The following is a 14985-nucleotide window of genomic DNA, read 5'->3' as shown; positions in this document are numbered from 1 at the left end:
TGTAATACATTCAAATTTGTCGTCAACAATTACGTACGGAGGATTCCAAGGAAAGACAGGATAGATATAATACCTACGTATGGTATACTTCAAAGAGAACACCTGATAGTAATCTTTTGCATATATTCAATCAAAGTCGTTGGAATCTCACGGCTATTTAACAAGCAACACTAACAAATTAAACAAGACACAATACTCATACTCTTGATCTGAATACGAAAACTATAAAAAAAATAAATAATAATAATAATAATAATAATAATAATAATAATAATAATAATAATAACAATTGCTTAGTAAAATATACATGAAGAAACACGTGTGAAAAAATAACAACATAAAAAAGTAGGAGAAAAGTTATTAAATAATACAAATGAATAACTAAGTAGAAAGGATGGCAATTGATATTCTTAACTCCTCCATTGATTTTAGAGGAAAAATGTTATACATATTACAGTAATAACTTAACTTGTACGTTTTTTTTTTTTTTTTTTATTTATGTGAACGTTCTGTCCATTACTTTCCTTCCTTCGCTTTATCAATTTACTTGTTGTGTTACTTGTTTTGTTCGTTTTCTTTTTTTTCATTTTAAACATATATTTACCTCTTCGTTTGTTATTTCCTTCCTTAATTTTCCTTTCTTTATTTTTTTTTCCTGACTTGAATACATATTTCTTTTAATTTGTCACAAAGTAATTCGTTTTTGTTCTTGTTATGTGTCTGTTTTCATTTATCTATCTATTCTCTTTTTCAGCTCCCACATTTATTCTCTATATTCGTTCATTTACTTTTTACTTTCTTCTGTGCAACTTCTTTGTATTGTTTCTTTATTTGTTTGATTTGTTTTTATTCACAGATAGCACATTCATTCTACTTTGTCTCTCATTCATTCTCTCCTCCATGATGTTCTTTTGCTATTTTTCTTTTCTAACTTTTCGTCATGTTATCCAATGTTCTTTCATGTTCTTTTATGTTTTTCCAAGTTCCTTTTTTTATTTTCCCGTGTTTTCGTATGTGGCTTCTTTTGTTTTTTTGGGTTTTTTTTTTCATGTTCTCCCATCGTTTCCTTTTTAGCTGCTGGAATAGACTCTGCAACTAGGTTTTGTGCCGATTTGATAAAGAACTCGAAAAAAAAATGAAAATAAGAAAAATATATAAATGCAGCTTCAAAAAGCCTGACAACTTCTTGCAGCTTTTATTTTTACATCTTTGGAGTAAAAATCTCTGGTGTGTGGGATGGGGGGGAGGAAGGAGACATCATTGGTATAAGATCTCGATGATAGTGTCAGTGGTGTTGGCAGTGGTGGCTGCGTCCCCTTTTGCCGGACATTTTAACTCGCTAATGTAGAACTGTAACAGAATGACCAGGTACGTGGAGATGAAGCAGGTGACCTGGCCAGGGGAGAGGAGCTGTAATTAGTCTTTTTTTATGTTATAGCCTATATCGCCTGTAGATACACTTAAAGAGTATGGGAAGTGATGGCCAGCTTCTATCCATTAGCGGCGCAGGCAATTTTATTTACAGTGATACCCATATTAGGGCCCATATCACTACCCAAGCACATTTTTGGTGTAAGGCAATTACACCTCTACCTAGAACCTGGATATCATGGTGACATGTAGGTAACTTTAAACCACTCGACAAATGGCAAAGTTTCAAGACGGCACGTGGTGGGATTCGAACCTACGCATGGACGTCTGCCTGATCTCACGCTTACCACCTTATCCACTACGCCACCACTTCCCTATAATTGCATGCACCGTGTCCTAGACAGGTGTGATTCTGTGAGTAGTTAACAAAAATGACAGTGAAAAAAGGGTCCAGTGGAGTGCCGGCCCCACACCAAGACAAAAGCGTCAGCCAAAGCCGTAACATGAGTGTCTTTATGGATTTTCCTCATTTTCTGTATTTTATATATCTTTTCTTTTTACATATTTATTCTATATCTTTTATTTATTTATTTATTTAGTGAAACTGTGCTTTTCTAGATGTGAATTTGTGACTGATTGATTGACTCGTTAAATTATTTGGATCTTATTTTTTTTTTTGCGATCTTTTTGTGTGTGAGAGAGAGAGAGAGAGAGAGAGAGAGAGAGAGAGAGAATCAAAAGAAAGAAAAAGAATGGTAATGTAGAGGTAGAAAATGAGTCGTTGTTTATGTAACGAACGATTATAGTTAACACATTTTGTCTGTTATCTTAGAGCAACCATGATCGTTATATGTGTTTACGTAAGGCGGTCGCTGGAACTCACTCTCTCTCTCTCTCTCTCTCTCTCTCTCTCTCTCTCTCTCTCTCTCTCTCTCTCTCTCTCTCTCTCTCTGTTATCATTAATACTGTTGTTATTATTATTCTTATTGCTGTTGTTATTAGTGTTATTATTATTATTATTATTATTATTATTATTATTATTATTATTATTATTATTATTATTATTATTATTATTATTATTATTATTATTATTATTATTATTATTATTATTATTATTATCACATTATTTTCATTCTATTCTTTTATTTTATTATTCCAATATCATTTATATTTAATCCCAACATCTTTACATATACATTTTATATACTATTGTGTACTTACCAATATTTATGGATTATCTTCCACATGCCTTAAAAGCCTTGCTTACAAATAGGCTAGCCATTAAGTTATTGCCAAATGTTCTATTTTTATACATATATGTCACATCTGTATAACTTATGAGCTATAATAAATGTTCAATGTTCAATGTTCTCTCTCTCTCCCCTTCCTTCCTTCCTTCCTTCCTTCCATCCTTCCTTCCTGCCTTCCTTCCTTCCTTCCTTCCTTCCTTCCTTCCTTCCTTCCTTCCTTCCTTCCTTCCTTCCTGCCTTCCTTCCTTCCTTCCTTCCTCTCCCCCCCATCTCTCTCTCTCTCTCTCTCTCTCTCTCTCTCTCTCTCTCTCTCTCTCTCTCTCTCTCTCTCTCTCTCTCTCTCTCTCTCTCTCTCTCTCTCTCTCTCTCTCTCTCTCTCTCTCTCTCTCTCTCTCTCTCTCTTGTTTAATGGAACCTGGCGAAAAAAGTGTCCTTATAACTGTGCAAGTTTTTGTTCTTCTACGTGATAGGCGACATCTGTGAGAGAAGTTGCTAACCTCATGGGTGGAGAGAGAGAGAGAGAGAGAGAGAGAGAGCGCAACTAGACACATCAACATGGCAAGAAAAGTTATCTAGCTCTCCAGACAGACCGATAGTCCTACAGATATACACGCAGATAGTTAGACAGAGAGCCAGATAGTCAACACAGTGACAGAGACAGATGAAAAAAAAAAAAAAGTGAGTCAGCTAGGTAGACAGACGATCAGACAATCACATACACAGACAGATCAAATAATCAAGCGCACAGACGTACGTACATGTTGAATAGTTAACTAAAGACAGTCAGACATCCAGATACACACACGTCCAGGTAATCAGACAGACAAACAGACAGAGAAACAGTGAAATACCGAAATAATGCAGCTCTTGGCCACTACGAAGTATCCTGCCACGTTAAAGTTTGGGTCATCGTCCATCAGCTCCAGCACGCGGCCCAGCTGTGGAGAGACGCAGGCATTGGCAGGGTGGCTGTTGAAGAGGCAGACATTGGCAGGGTGACTGTTGGAGAGGCAGACATTGGCAGGGTGACTGTTGGGGAGGCAGACATTGGCAGGGTGACTGTTGGGGAAGCAGGCATTGGCAGGGTGACTGTTGGAGAGGCAGACATTGGCAGGGTGACTGTTGGGTAGGCAGGCATTGGCAGGGTGACTGTTGGGAAGGCAGGCATTGGTAGAGTGACTGATGGAAAGTCAGGCATTGGCAGGGTGACTGTTGGGGAGGCAGGCATTGGTAGAGTGACTGATGGAAAGTCAGGCATTGGCAGGGTGACTGTTGGGGAGGCAGGCATTGGCAGGGCGACTGTTGGGGAGGCAGGCATTGGCAGGGCGACTGTTGGGAAGGCAGACATTGGCAGGGTGATTGATGGAAAGGCAGGCAGGGTGACTGTTGGGAAGACAGGAGTTGGTGCCTTGAATTGCCAACCTTCGTCTGTCTCTTGCCATCATCACTAACGCGTCTCTATCGTTTTCATGCATCCTCTCCCTTTCTTCTTGTCCGTGTTTTCTCCTCCTCCTCCTCCTCCTCCTCCTCCTCCTCCTAAACAACAATAATAACAACAACGGCAACAACAACAACAACTCAACTGAATCCTATAAACTTTAGTCAATGAATGCTTACAAGCGAAAAAAAAACGTAAAATTACTGTCGTTGTATATACCTGATTGTTATTTCTACCGACTTCGAAATTTCAAATGTATCCAAAGTTCGTCTAATATTATTTACCTATTAATTTTCAGATTGTCAGAAATGTAGAGTTAAGTAAAGTGAACAACAGAGCTACCTATCACCCTCTCCATACTTCATGCCATGGTACTTTTGCTGTTTCCATACCAGCGTAAGGCGGAGGAGGGCCTGGTGGAAAGGGAGGAACCTTCTGTTTTATTAGCCTGTGTCCTTATCATGTAGTTAACTTACAGGCAGTTGTGTAGGTGTTTGGTCAGACTGTCATCCTTTGTAATTTACCTAACCTTAGCATGGAGGCGATCGCTGCAGAAGATCCTCAAGCGACGCAGTACTCCTCTTAGTTTTTTCCTCTGCAAACAAAACAGAATAACACATGATATGCTACTCACACACACACACACACACACACACACACACACACACACACACACACACACACACACACACAGTGGTTGTTCATTTCCATTCCTCCTGCCTCTCCTAAAGTTTTATCCAGCTTAGTTAACACTTTCAGTTTTACATTTTTCGTTCTACTGTAGAATAGTTAATTAATTAATTGATTTATTTACTTGTTATTTGTTTTATTTGTTATTATCTTTGAATTGTTTCCTGTACGTGTTCACCATTGGCTGACTCGTGCTCTGATCGTAGTCGTGCCGTACCTGCCTCGCGACAGCCTCAGGGGCCAGGCAGATGACGAGAATGAATGAGGCATCTTGCAGAAGCTTCATCGTGGTAGAGAACCCCGTGGTTTGAGGATCCATAATCAAGAAAAAGAATGTAAAGATGAGACTGGTGATAGAGCGTGCCATGATGAGCAGCACTGGCACGGAGAAGTACTCATTGAACAGGTGTTGGTGGTGCTGCGCGTAGTGCACAACATGGAGGGCGCTGCTGGCAGTCACCATTATATCATCCTCCACAGTAGCTGGCAGGAACTCGCTGAGTACTTGATTATTTTTATCGCGGCAAGAGTAGGTTTGCTGTTTTATTTTATGCGGCTCGGGATGCGCCTCAGCTGTCTCTCTCTCGGCCGTCTGCTGTCCCGAGACATGGTGGTGAAAACTTTGAAAAACCTGGTTGTAGGTGACGGCCATCCTCAGGGAGTTAATGTGGAATAGCAACAGCACGGGCATGACGGACACCAAGGAGATGAACCGCAGCATCACTGAGGAGACATTGCTCAGCAAGACGTAAGTAGACTCTTCCTCAAGGAATCCTCTAAAGAACAAAATTAAGTCATAGATGTAAGACCATGTTATGATGACGACGGCGGTTATTTGTATTCTGCTTTTCTCCATGCCGACAGACGCATAGAAGAAGGGTGAGAAGACGTGCAGGTGGTCCACCATGCTGGCCAGCTCCTTGCTGTTCACCGTCAGGTAGTAGACAAGCCCCATGCTGGCCACTGAACCCATGAAACTGTTTATTATCCTTGCTTGGGAGGCTATTGAGGGATCACTTCTCATCCTTGGCATCAGGACGATTATCATATAGGCCATGAAGGAGCAGCAGATCAGCATGGTGATAAGATAAGACCAAAGCACCAGGTGGCGGCGGCGGGTGAAGACAGGAGCGCCTCGCTGGCCTTCCCAAGCCGGCATGCACCACCACCTGCGGGCGTGGTTGGCGCGCGGCCGATACCACGAGTAAGGCAGGCCGCCGTTCAGCCTGATAAGCCACAGTATTGTGAAGTAAAACCTCTCCCCGATACATTGTAAGAGTCGCTGAATGCACGAGAGATTCTTGTCTACATCCATCTCTTCGTGAATGTGACGAAAAATGACCTGGCACTGCTGTCTGAATCGAGTGGAATTCCAGGAACTTTAGAAGCAGGTGTGGTCAGCCTTCGGAAACACTACGCACTAAGGCCTCATCCCTCCCTCACTGCTGCTGCTGCTGCTGCTGCTGCTGTTGCTCCATTGATCGCTCAACTAATATAAATACATCAATCCTACGAACACCTGCACAAGACTGCTAACAATGTTTACTCCCAGGTGGTGGTATTAAGAGAAAGGTCATCATATTTATTATTTATGTACACGACATGTGTGTGTGTGTGTGTGTGTGTGTGTGTGTGTGTGTGTGTGTGTGTGTGTCTGAATTCTGACAGCAGGGTATTTTCAGTTCAAATTTATTCGCTTTTCATCAAAAGAAACAAAAGATTAATGTTCAACTTAAAAATGCAGGGAGAGGGAAGGTGGTTAGATTTTCATTGATTCAATGCTTCAATTCAATCATTCCCAAGTTGTTACAATTTTGCGATAGAGATTGTCCAGGGAATTGAAGATATAATCATAAATAATCGTAAATGATTAGATGCTGATCAAGATGTAGGTGGAATGTTCTTGATGAAAGAGGTCTAATGAAAATCCTGATAAAGATTTTTATATGTGTATAAGAAGGGAAAGGGCAACAAAAACGATTAAAAGCCCACTTACATGTCAGTTCCCAAGCAGATCCGAGAGAGTTAACCAAAAGAATGGGATAAATGTCTTGAAATCTCCTTCTAAATGAGTTCAGGTCATAGGAAGATGGAAATAGCAGAGAGTTCAAAGTTTACCAGAGAAAGGAATAAATCATTGAGATTTCTGGTTAACTCTTGCGCTAAAGAAGAGAAAGAAGAAAGTCTTATGCGGCGAGACCGCGGTAGGAAGGAATATAGCAAGAGATCCAACATTGCGAGGGCGAAATAGAGGCTAAAGACAGTCAGTCAGAGGAGAGAAGTTGACACGACGAAAAACTTTTGATTCCATCCTTTCTAATAAAACAGTGTGAGTGGAACACCTCCATACAAACGATGTATAGATGGAAAGTGGCTAAATGATTTGGAGAAAACGGAGGAGGCAGAGGTGCCAGGGCAAGTAACACCAGCCCACTCATGAACATCAACTTCTTTTTTCAGCTAAGGGAAGTAAAAATGCCTGTGGACGGCAGCACAGAGCCTGATAGCGAGGCGAGGTGAAGTGAGACGCGTCATCGCTGCTTCCTTGCAGATTGGTTGGCTCTCATTATGGTTGAGAAATTTGAGATCGACATTACAAATTCAATTATCAGCTGTCCCAGAGACGCAAGGTTCCAAACGATGCAGGTGTTGGCATTCCCTCCACAACTGCCTCTTTGCGGCAGCGCAGCGATTAACTGAGGGGAAAAATCTGATTGTTTCACTTGCTGGGATAGTGGAAAACTAAATGATGAATTTGTCGTCCTTATCTTTATGCTATTGCATTATTATTGTCATTGTTATCATTATTATTATTGTTATCATCATAATTATTGTTATCACTATCATTATTTTTTTTTCTATATGTTTATTTATTTATTTATTCTTATATTTTACTGCTGCATCTTGAGAGTGTTCGTCATCTCTCAACCAGTGGTGCCTCTCGAGGTTGTCCGGCAGTTTCTAGGATGAGCCCTCGCTTCGCTCTCTCACAATGATTATTTTCGAAGCCCACGAGACTGTTAGCAGAATTCTCAAGAGTTTTTTTGTGTTAGTAATGTAGAAATATTAGTAATTTATCTCTAGAACAAAAAAACACCAGGTCACTTTAACTAGAGCCTTTTGAAAGTCGCAAAGGTGCAGCTCAGCAGTGTTTCTAAATACGGTCCTGTGTGTCGATATGACGTCCGTGATCTTGAGGGCAGAAAAATCACCTCAGGGTCGATGGTGAAGATACAGACAACTCAGCCGGCTCTGGGAACAAACACTCATACCGCACTCAGCGCCTCAGCAACCCAACTATTTTCAAAAGGCTCAAGTTAAAGTTGCATGGGTTTTAATTTTTTTTTTACGGTTCTATCGACAGATTAAGAAGATTTTTACATTATTTTGGAGGAGAAAGTGTCTTAAGAATCCGGCTAAACATCTGTTTCTATTGAAAATAACCGTGGTGAGAGAGCAGAGCATTTTTTCTTATACGATTCTAGTGACAGATTAAGATTTTTATATATTATGAAAGAAGAAACTGTCTTGAGAATCCGGCAGAACATCTCTTGTTTTTTTTAATAGTTGTGGCGAAAGAGCAGAGCATTTTTAAAATAAGGATCATGCTTGGACTATCGATAGAGTAAGGGCAGTTGGCGAGTTAGATTTACCACGGTAAAACTTTCCTTTTTTTTATTTTCTGAAGCAAATCTGAAATACCAGCTAGCAAAGAACGTACAGATCGGTAATGGGATGATCGGAAAAAGTATGTTTTTCTTTCTTTCTTTTCTTTGTTTATTTGCCTTCCATTATTCGAGGCGTAGGAACCACAGTGATAGATTAACACCTCTCGCGCCGTACGTATTTGTAGCAGAAGTGTTGGAGAGATTTGAGAGGCCGAGGTTAAAAGGAAAGCGGTCACGATTCCTTGTACTGAACTTTCTGAAAATTATGATGTTATTATAAGCTATTGTTGCAGCATCGTGTAGCGCTTCACTTAACATGATCACTTCGAATTTACATCATCCCTCGATTTGCAGAAGTACGCTGTGTATTTAGTGCAACACCTTCGTATCGTGTCGTTTTAATAGCGTTTTTATATGGTTATGGTGAAATATTAACATCAATACATCAATAACTCACTATATATATATATATATATATATATATATATATATATATATATATATATATATATATATATATATATATATATATATATATATATATATATATATATATATATATATATATATATATATATATATATATATATATATATATATATATATATATATATATATATATATATATATATATATATATATATATATATATATATATATATATATATATATATATATATATATATATATATATATATATATATAGTGCAGTTCCCTACCCGTATTCCTGACCGCCTTGGAGACACGCCCAACATTCTTGATCTTTTCCTAACCTCCAACCCTTCTGCTTACTCTGTTAAACTTTCCTCTCCGTTGGGCTCCTCCGACCACAATCTAATTTCCGTTACCTGTTCTATCACTCCAGTGCAGCCTCAGGACCCGCCTAAGCGGAGGTGCTTCTGGCATTTTAACTCTGCTAAGTGGGAGGAACTAAGGCAGTACTATTCTGATTTCCTTGGGATGATTATTGTTTTCATGTCAGAGATCCTTCTCTTTGTGCCGAGCGCATAACAGAGGTGATTATCTCTGGCATGGAGCTATACATTCCTCATACTTTCTCTAACCCTAAAGCTAAAAAGCCTTGGTTTAACTCTGCTTGTTCTCGTGCTGTCAATGATAGAGAGGCGGCTCACAAACGGTTCCGTAGCCATCCAACTGCTGAAACTCATGCCCTATATATTTCTGCCCGTAATCATGCCAAATCTATTCTCCAACTTACTAAAAACTCTTTCATCAATAGAAAATGTCAAAGTCTTTCCAATTCTAACTCCTCTCGAGATTTCTGGCATCTAGCCAATAATATCTCTAACAACTTTACTTCTTCGTCTTTCCCTCCTTTACTTCATCCAGATGGCTCTACAGCTGTCTCTTCTTTTTCTAAAGCTGAACTCTTCGCTCAAACCTTTGCTACCAACTCAACTTTGGATGATTCTGGGCATATTCCTCCTACTCCTCCACCCTCTGACTACTTCATCCCTAAAATTAAAATTCTTTATAAAGACGTTTTCCTGGCCCTCTCTGGCCTTGATTCTCGGAAGGCTTACGGTCCGGATGGAGTCCCTCCTGTTGTTCTCAAAACTGTGCTTCCGAACTCGCTCACTGCCTGGTCAAACTCTTTCATCTGTGTCTCTCTACTTCTATTTATCCTTCTTGCTGGAAGTTTGCTCACATTCAACCTGTCCCTAAAAAAGGTGACCACTCCAATCCTTCTAACTACCGCCCTATAGCTTTGATTTCCTGCCTTTCTAAAGCCTTTGAGTCTATCCTTAATAGGAAGATAATGAGGCATCTATCAGCTCACAACCTTCTCTCTGATTGCCAGTATGGTTTCCGTAAAGGCAGATCTACTGGTGATCTTCTTACTTTCCTAACTGAATCTTGGTCATCCTCTTTAGGGACTTCGGTGAAACCTTTGCTGTCGGCCTTGACATATCGAAAGCCTTCGATAGAGTCTGGCACAAATCTTTAATTTCTAAACTACCCTCCTACGGATTCTATCCTTCTCTGTACCTTCATCTCCAGTTTCCTTTCCGATCGTTCTATTGCTGCTGTAGTAGACGGTCACTGTTCTTCCCTAAAACTATCAACAGTGGTGTTCCACAGGGTTCTGTCCTATCACCCACTCTCTTTCTATTATTCATCAATGATCTCCTAAATCTGACTCAATGCCCTATCCACTCCTATGCTGATGATACCACCTTGCATTATTCAACAGCGTTCAACAGACGCCCAACCCAACAACAATTAAATGACTCAAGGCGAGATGCTATAGGACGCCTAACTTCTGATCTTTCACTTGTTTCTGATTGGGGCAGAGAAAACCTGGTTTTGTTCAATGCCTCAAAACTCAATTTCTACAACTATCTACTCGACATAACCTTCCAGACAACTATCCTCTCTTCTTCAATAACACTCAACTTCCCTCTCCTCTACATTAAACACACTCGGTCTATCCTTCACTAAAAATCTAAACTGGAAATTTCACATCTCTACTCTTGCTAAATCAGCTTCCAAGAAGTTAGGTGTCCTGTGGCGTCTTCGTCCATTTTTCTCTCCTCCCAGCTGCTTGCTCTGTACAGGGCCTTATCCGCCCGTGTATGGAGTATGGCTCTCATGTCTGGGGATCCACACACAGCTTTACTAAACAAGGTGGAATCTAAAGCTTTTCGTCTTATCAACTCTTCTCCTCTAACTGACTGTCTTGATTCTTTAAGTCACCGCCGCAATGTTGCATCTTTATCTGTCTTCTACCGCTGTTTTCATGCTGTCTGCTCTTCTGAACTTGCTAACTGCATGCCTTCCCCTCCTGCGGCCTCGCTGCACAAGACTCTCTACTTCTTCTCATCCCTATTCTGTCCATCTTCCTAATGCAAGAGTTAACCAGTATCTTCACTCCTTCATTCCCTACACTGGTAAACTCTGGAACTCTCTACCTGTGTCTGTATTTCCACCTGCCTATGACTTAAACTCTTTCAAAAGAGGAGTGTCAAGACACCTCTTACGTTAACTGGACCCTCCTTTTAGATTTTTTGTTTTTCTTTCTCCTACTTTCCTCTTAACAGGGCCTGGCAACCAGCGGGATTTTTTTTTTCCAACACTTTGTTTTCCCTTGGCCAGTGCCCTTGTAATGTAAAAAAAAAAAAAAAAAAAAAAATATATATATATATATATATATATATATATATATATATATATATATATATATATATATATATATATATATATATATATATATATATATATATATATATATATATATATATATATATATATATATATATATATATATATATATATATATATATATATATATCACTCTTTAGAACCCGGTTAATCATCTCTGTGACCTTGGAAAATAGTCGTGATGAGAGAGCAGTGTTTCAAAATATGGGTTACAATTGCGAGGTGAACCAAAGCGAACGAAGATAACCAACGAGATATCTTTGAATTAATATTGTTCCGCTACGCTCCTCCTCGCCGCCATTTAGCGTTGCCTAATCTGTTTTGAACCAGCACACAGATACTACCACTTCATAGATATGCGGGTGCTACAAAATGATTTTTAGCCACCACGCATTAACTGTGAGAGATTTATCCTTTACCTCCCGTCTTGTATCAGCGGGTCCAAAGGTGGCCAGGTGTCAAGATGAGTGATTCTACTGTGGCCTTGAATGCGAGTACATACAGCACGTTCTCTCTGTCCCCACTGTTGTACAGACACTCCCACGGCCTGGTATTCCCTTCACATTTGCCTGCTCCTTGACCATTTAATTATTCAATGTTTGTATACGACCTCATTGTTCCGTCGTAAATTATTTCGAATTCAGTCAATCAATTAATTAGTCTCTCCGTATTCTACCTCCTCTACGACTTTATCACTCAATGGTGTGTGTGTGTGTGTGTGTGTGTGTGTGTGTGTGTGTGTGTGTGTGTGTGTGTGTGTGTGTGTGTGTGTGTGTGTGTGTAAGTAAGTAAGTAAGTAAGTAAGGTTTATTGTCAAACTGGTATTACAAATTCATTACAAATTGTATGTAATGTTATACATTGGCACGGCCTGTCGAGCCGACGCTCCCTGATAGGCAAGTTGTCCTAAATCTGAGAAATGCTGCATAGCACTGAGATCAATATGACAATGAAAAGAAAAAATAAATAGAAATCTTAGTAGCTCAATGTACAAGACGTACAGTTACATACATATAAACAACCATTCATCCCTACACCCACATACAAAAATCATACACACTCATTGTGTTAATTGACAATAAGAGTAATATGGAAAAAAAATAGTAGATCAGTGTACAAAATATGCAGTTACATACATATATATGACCACTCATACCTACATCCACATATAAAAATCTTACATGCATTAAGTATTTACAATAAATGTAGGTTGTGGTTATGTATTTCTTAATGTAGTGAAACATTCTTTAGTTCTCCTTTTGAACTAAAAAAAAAAAATTACCAATATTTACAAGTTCTAATGGTGACAGGGAGAAAATTCCTTAATTGAGGACCAAAGTAAAAAGTGCTTTACTTAAATAGTGTTGTACGGAATTAGGGACAGTCCAAATTCAGGTGTGTGTGTGTGTGTGTATGTGTGCGTGCATGCGTTCGTGCGTGCGTGCGCGCGCACGCACCTGCCCGCGCATGAATGCATGCCCGTCTCCTCCTCCTCCTCCTCCTCCTCCTCCTCCTCCTCCTCTTCCTCCTCCTTCTCCACTAGTAATGTGTTGTCTCTTCCATTAATAATTTTTGGGTGTAAAATAGCCTCTGAAACCTTAGTTGCATTTCTTTTAACTGTCTTTCAAGTGTTCACCTTATTACCCACCTATTCTGAAATTTCGATCATATCCTGAGTGACGCCGCTATCCCGAGCCGCGGCACTTCGCACTACCATCCTGCATCGCGTTGCCTCGCCTCGCCTCGCCTGCAGCGTCCCGACTCCCGAGACAGTCTGTGGCCTTGATTTGATTGGAGAGTGTGTTGAGTAAAAACAGGATTTGGTGTCAAGATACGGCTTTGTTCTCAGAAGCCGCATCTGATAAAAGAACTGAAGACATTTTTTTCTCCTCCTCGTCCTCGTCCTCGTCCTCCTCCTCCTCCTCCTCGTCCTCGTCCTCGTCCTCGTCCTCCTCCTCGTCCTCCTCCTCCTCCTCCTCCTCCTCCTCCTCCTCCTCCTCCTCCTCCTTTTGCTGTTGTTGTTGTTGTTGTTGTTGTTGTTGTTGTTGTTGTTGTTCTTTTCTTCTTCTTTTCTTTTCTTTTTCTATTTCTTGTTGTTCTTGTTTTTCCTCTTCTTCTCCTTGTTGTCCTTCTTATTTTTCTCCTTTTTTCTTTTTCTTTTTTTCTTCTGATTACTGCTTTGTTACTGCCTTGTCTTCTTATGTAATGTAAGTCACGTTATTGCTATTTACTTTTCATTGTTCATCTTTGTGTTTTCACTTCATGTATTTTACGTTTGTTTAAGTTAATTTGTTAGTTTGTTTGTTTCTTTTTCTTTAAATCTTCCTCACCTTCCTTACAGTATACATGTACCGTCAGTCGCCCGCAGTAAATCATTCACTGTAGTATACTCTTCTGTATACTCAGTAGCGGCGTGTGCCACCCCTTGCTTGGTGAAGGTTGTTGTTTATAATATGTAACTAGTTCAACTCTTCAAAACTATATAGGCTTCATCCTCTTCACCTGTCATCCACTTTGTCCATATCCCGTCTTTTCCCATGGTCTGTGCGCCCCCCTTAACTCTCTTACTTATTTTTATTACAAAATCATGTGTGTGTGTGTGTGTGTGTGTGTGTGTGTGTGTGTGTGTGTGTGTTGTAATGTGTGCGTGTGTGTGTGAATTTTAAGAACATTGGAATCTTACACAAGGTTGCAGGTCCTTACACTATATACATTTACGAGTTTTCTTTCCGTACATTGAAGACTAGAATTACCCGTATTCAGGTGTTGGTGTCAGCCAGCCAGCCAAACAGCACCTTTTGAAGATAAAGGTCATGGCATTTCTCCCCAGGTCTTATGTCGCTTCATGTTCCTTTTATTTAAACCGCAACGATCGATTCCTTGCTCCTTGCCAGCTGAAAGGGGACTAAAATCGACCGTATTTTGCTGGAGTTATTGTGTCAACATTGCCGTGCACACCCACCACTCTGCAACTGGCACCTCGACTTTCTTACCGAGTATCCCTTATTTTTACCATCGTATCCCTGATAAGGCTCGCCAACAACTTGTTGCGGAGTGGCACCTGAAGGGGTATGGTTTTTTCATACTTGCTTGGCTTGCTTCAGTCTATAGCTTATCCTTTTCGTCAAAAATACTAACACTTTCCGTTTCACCCAGCAAAGTGTTCTACGAGTAAGTGTGTGTGTGTGTGTGTGTGTGTGTGTGTCATTCATTCCTACGGTCGTCTGCTGGTCAACCACCTAGTCATTCCTCAACGGAAAGAGCTTAGGGATAGTACTGACCAATCTCTGGGTAAGACTCTGATTACTCACACATCACACACCAGGACAGCGAGGCTACAACCCGTCGAGTTTCGGTGTACATCCCGTGTATACCTAACTGCTGC

At 40.1% G+C, this 14985-nt stretch overlaps 1 long non-coding RNA gene across 1 annotated transcript; it reads right to left on the bottom strand.

Annotated features, from left to right (window-relative positions):
- Positions 1-1000: 1000 nt before the first annotated feature.
- LOC123498524 lies at positions 1001-3558 on the bottom strand. Its single transcript, XR_006672703.1, has 2 exons — positions 3473-3558; positions 1001-1392 (listed from the first exon to the last, which is right to left on the bottom strand). It is a non-coding gene; the product is annotated as an uncharacterized LOC123498524 (long non-coding RNA).
- Positions 3559-14985: the final 11427 nt, after the last annotated feature.

Source organism: Portunus trituberculatus, chromosome 48 (genome assembly GCF_017591435.1).
Source record: "Portunus trituberculatus isolate SZX2019 chromosome 48, ASM1759143v1, whole genome shotgun sequence".
NCBI lineage: Eukaryota > Metazoa > Arthropoda > Malacostraca > Decapoda > Portunidae > Portunus > Portunus trituberculatus.
The sequence above is the reverse complement of the archived record's forward strand: the minus strand, read 5'-3'. Positions and strand labels throughout refer to the sequence as shown.